Here is a 7,079-nt window from a genome sequence, read left to right on the forward strand (position 1 = left end):
ACTGATACACATACATAGTTATACACATACTGATACACATACATAGTTCTATACATACATACACATACTGATACACATACATAGTTATACACATACTGATACACATACATAGTTCTATACATACTGATACACATACTGATACACATACATAGTTATACACATACTGATACACATACATAGTTCTACACATACTGATACACATACATAGTTCTACACATACTGATACACATAGTTCTGATACACATACATAGTTCTACACATACTGATACACATACATAGTTATACACATACTGATACACATACTGATACACATACTGATACACATACATGATACACATACATAGTTAATACACATACTGATACACATACATAGTTCTACACATACTGATACACATACATAGTTCTACACATACTGATACACATACATAGTTCTAAACATACTGATACACATACTGATACACATACATAGTTCTACACATACTGATACACATACTGATACACATACATAGTTCTACACATACTGATACACATACATAGTTCTACACATACTGATACACATACTGATACACATACATAGTTGATACACATACTGATACACATACATAGTTCTACACATACTGATACACATACATGTTATACACATACTGATACACATACATAGTTCTACACATACATACATACTGATACACATACATAGTTCTACACATACTGATACACATACATGATACACATACATACACATACATAGTTCTACACATACTGATACACATACATAGTTCTACACATACTGATACACATACATAGTTCTACACATACTGATACACATACATACACATACATAGTTCTACACATACTGATACACATACATAGTTATACACATACTGATACACATACTGATACACATACATAGTTCTACACATACAGCTACACAGACATAGTAATACACATATTGATACACATACTGATACACATACATAGTTCTACATACTGATACACATACATAGTTATACACATACTGATACACATACATAGTTATACACATACTGATACACAGACATAGTTCTAAACATACTGATACACATACTGATACATAGTTCTACACATACTGATACACATACTGATACACATACATAGTTATACACATACTGATACACATACATAGTTCTACACATACTGATACACATACATAGTTATACACATACTGATACACATACATAGTTCTATACACATACTGATACACATACATAGTTCTACACATACTGATACACATACTGATACACATACATAGTTCTACACATACTGATACACATACATAGTCTACACATACTGATACACATACATAGTTCTATACATACTGATACACATACATAGTTCTACACATACTGATACACATACATAGTTCTACACATACTGATACACATACATAGTTCTACACATACTGATACACATACATAGTTCTACACATACTGATACACATACATAGTTATACACATACTGATACACATACATAGTTCTATACATACTGATACACATACATAGTTATACACATACTGATACACATACATAGTTCTATACATACTGATACACATACATTACACATACTGATACACATACATAGTTATACACATACTGATACACATACATAGTTCTACACATACTGATACACATACATACATAGATACACATACATAGTTCTACACATACTGATACACATACTGATACACATACATAGTTCTACACATACTGATACACATACATAGTTATACACATACTGATACACATACTGATACACATACTGATACACAGACATAGTTCTACACATACATACACAGACATAGTTATATACACATACTGATACACATACATAGTTCTACACATACTGATACACATACATAGTTATACACATACTGATACACATACATAGTTATACACATACTGATACACAGACATAGTTCTAAACATACTGATACACATACTGATACACATACATAGTTCTACACATACTGATACACATGATACACATACATAGTTATACACATACTGATACACATACATAGTTCTACACATACTGATACACATACATAGTTCTACACATACAGATACACATACTGATACACATACCGATACACATACTGATACACATACTGTTCTACACATACATACACATACTGATACACATACATAGTTCTACACATACTGATACACATACATAGTTCTACACATACTGATACACATACATAGTTCTACACATACTGATACACATACATAGTCTACACATACTGATACACATACATAGTTCTATACATACTGATACACATACATAGTTCTACACATACTGATACACATACATAGTTCTACACATACTGATACACATACATAGTTCTACACATACTGATACACATACATAGTTCTATACATACTGATACACATACATAGTTATACACATACTGATACACATACATAGTTCTATACATACTGATACACATACTGATACACATACATAGTTATACACATACTGATACACATACATAGTTCTATACATACTGATACACATACTGATACACATACATAGTTATACACATACTGATACACATACATAGTTCTACACATACTGATACACATACATAGTTCTACACATACTGATACACATACATAGTTCTACACATACTGATACACATACATAGTTCTACACATACTGATACACATACATAGTTATACACATACTGATACACATACTGATACACATACTGATACACAGACATAGTTCTACACATACAGCTACACAGACATAGTTACACATATTGATACACATACTGATACACATACATAGTTCTACACATACTGATACACATACATAGTTCTACACATACTGATACACAGACATAGTTCTAAACATACTGATACACATACTGATACACATACATAGTTCTACACATACTGATACACATACTGATACACATACATAGTTCTACACATACTGATACACATACATAGTTCTACACATACTGATACACATACTGATACACATACCGATACACATACTGATACACATACTGATACACATACATAGTTCTACACATACTGATACACATACATAGTTATACACATACTGATACACATACATAGTTCTACACATACTGATACACATACTGATACACATACATAGTTCTACACATACTGATACACATACATAGTTATACACATACTGATACACATACATAGTTCTACACATACTGATACACATACATAGTTCTACACATACTGATACACATACATAGTTCTACACATACTGATACACATACTGATACACATACATAGTTCTACACATACTGATACACATACATAGTTATACACATACTGATACACATACTGATACACATACTGATACACAGACATAGTTCTACACATACAGCTACACAGACATAGTAATACACATATTGATACACATACTGATACACATACATAGTTCTACACATACTGATACACATACATAGTTATACACATACTGATACACATACATAGTTATACACATACTGATACACAGACATAGTTCTAAACATACTGATACATACTGATACACATACATAGTTCTACACATACTGATACACATACTGATACACATACATAGTTATACACATACTGATACACATACATAGTTCTACACATACTGATACACATAGTTATACACATACTGATACACATACATAGTTCTACACATACTGATACACATACATAGTTCTACATATACTGATACACATACTGATACACATACATAGTTCTACACATACTGATACACATACATAGTTCTACACATACTGATACACATACATAGCTCTATACTGATACACATACATAGTTCTATACATACTGATACACATACATAGTTCTACACATACTGATACACATACATAGTTCTACACATACTGATACAGTACATAGTTCTACACATACTGATACACATACATAGTTCTATACATACTGATACACATACATAGTTATACACATACTGATACACATACATAGTTCTATACATACTGATACACATACATAGTTATACACATACTGATACACATACATAGTTCTATACATACTGATACAAATACTGATACACATACATACTGATACACATACTGATACACATACATAGTTATACACATACTGATACACATACATAGTTCTACACATACTGATACACATACATAGTTCTACACATACTGATACACATACATAGTTCTACACATACTGATACACATACATACACATACATAGTTCTACACATACTGATACACATACATAGTTATACACATACTGATACACATACTGATATACACATAGTTCTATAGCTACACAGACATAGTAATACACATATTGATACACATACTGATACACATACATAGTTCTACACATACTGATACACATACATAGTTATACACATACTGATACACATACAGTTATACACATACTGATACACAGACATAGTTCTAAACATACTGATACACATACTGATACACATACATAGTTCTACACATACTGATACACATACTGATACACATACATAGTTATACACATACTGATACACATACATAGTTCTACACATACTGATACACATACATAGTTCTACACATACAGATACACATACTGATACACATACCGATACACATACTGATACACATACATAGTTCTACACATACTGATACACATACAGAGTTCTACACATACTGATACACATACATAGTTCTACACATACTGATACACATACATAGTTCTACACATACTGATACACATACATAGCACACATACTGATACACATACATAGTTCATACATACTGATACACATACATAGTTCTACACATACTGATACACATACATAGTTCTACACATACTGATACACGTACATAGTTCTACATACTGATACACATACATAGTTCTATACATACTGATACACATACATAGTTCTACACATACTGATACACATACATAGTTCTATACATACTGATACACATACATAGTTCTACACATACTGATACACATACATAGAGATACACATACATAGTTATACACATACTGATACACATACATAGTTCTATACTACTCACCAGACTGATACACATACATAGTTATACACATACTGATACACATACATAGTTCTATACATACTGATACACATACTGATACACCAGTTATACACATACTGATACAGACATAGTTCTACACATACTGATACACATACATAGTTCTACACATACTGATACACATACATAGTTCTACACATACTGATACACATACTGATACACATACATAGTTCTACACATACTGATACACATACATAGTTATACACATACTGATACACATACTGATACACATACTGATACACAGACATAGTTCTACACATACAGCTACACAGACATAGTAATACACATATTGATACACATACTGATACACATACATAGTTCTACACATACTGATACACATACATAGTTCTACACATACTGATACACATACATAGTTCTACTCACACAGACATAGTTCTACACATACTGATACACATACATAGTTCTACTCTGATACACATACACCATACATAGTTCCAGATACACATAGATAGTTATACACAACTGATACACATACTGATACACCAGACATAGTTCCAGTACAGCTACATACATAGTAATACTGATACACATACTGATACACATACATAGTTCTACACATACTGATACACATACATAGTTATACACATACTGATACACATACATAGTTATACACATACTGATACACAGACATAGTTCTAAACATACTGATACACATACTGATACACATACATAGTACACATACTGATACACATACTGATACACATACATAGTTATACACATACTGATACACATACATAGTTCTACACATACTGATACACAGTCATAGTTATACACATACTGATACACATACATAGTTCTACACATACTGATACACATACATAGTTCTACACATACTGATACCAGTGATACACATACATAGTTCTACACATACTGATACACATACATAGTTCTACACATACTGATACACATACATAGCTCTACACATACTGATACACATACATAGTTCTATACATACTGATACACATACATAGTTCTACACATACTGATACACATACATAGTTCTACACATACTGATACACGTACATAGTTCTAGATACACATACATAGTTCTATACATACTGATACACATACATAGTTATACACATACTGATACACATACATAGTTCTATACATACTGATACACATACATAGTTATACACATACTGATACACATACATAGTTCATACATACTGATACAAATACTGATACACATACATACCAGATACACATACTGATACACATACATAGTTATACACATACTGATACACATACATAGTTCTACACATACTGATACACATACATAGGTACTGATACACATACATAGTTCTACACATACTGATACAACTGATACACATACATAGTTCTACACATACTGATACACATACAGTTATACACATACTGATACACATACTGATATACAGACATAGTTCTACACATACAGAACACAGACATAGTAATACACATAGGGATACACATACATAGTTCTACACATCACAGACATAGTTATCCAGTCACACAGACATAGTTATACACATACTGATACACAGACATAGTTCTAAACATACTGATACTACTGATACACATACATAGTCACATACTGATACAGACTGATACACATACATAGTTATACACATACTGATACACATACATAGTTCTACACATACTGATACACATACATAGTTCTACACATACAGATACACATACTGATACACATACCGGATACACATACATAGTTCTACACATACTGATACACATACATACAGACATAGTTCTACAGGATACACATACATAGTTCTACACATACTGATACACATACATAGTTCTACACATACATAGGGTCTACACATACTGATACACATACATAGTTCTATACATACTGATACACATACATAGTTCACACATACTGATACACATACATAGTTCTACACATACTGATACAGAGTTCTA

Source organism: Oncorhynchus nerka, linkage group LG26 (assembly GCF_034236695.1).
Source record: "Oncorhynchus nerka isolate Pitt River linkage group LG26, Oner_Uvic_2.0, whole genome shotgun sequence".
NCBI lineage: Eukaryota > Metazoa > Chordata > Actinopteri > Salmoniformes > Salmonidae > Oncorhynchus > Oncorhynchus nerka.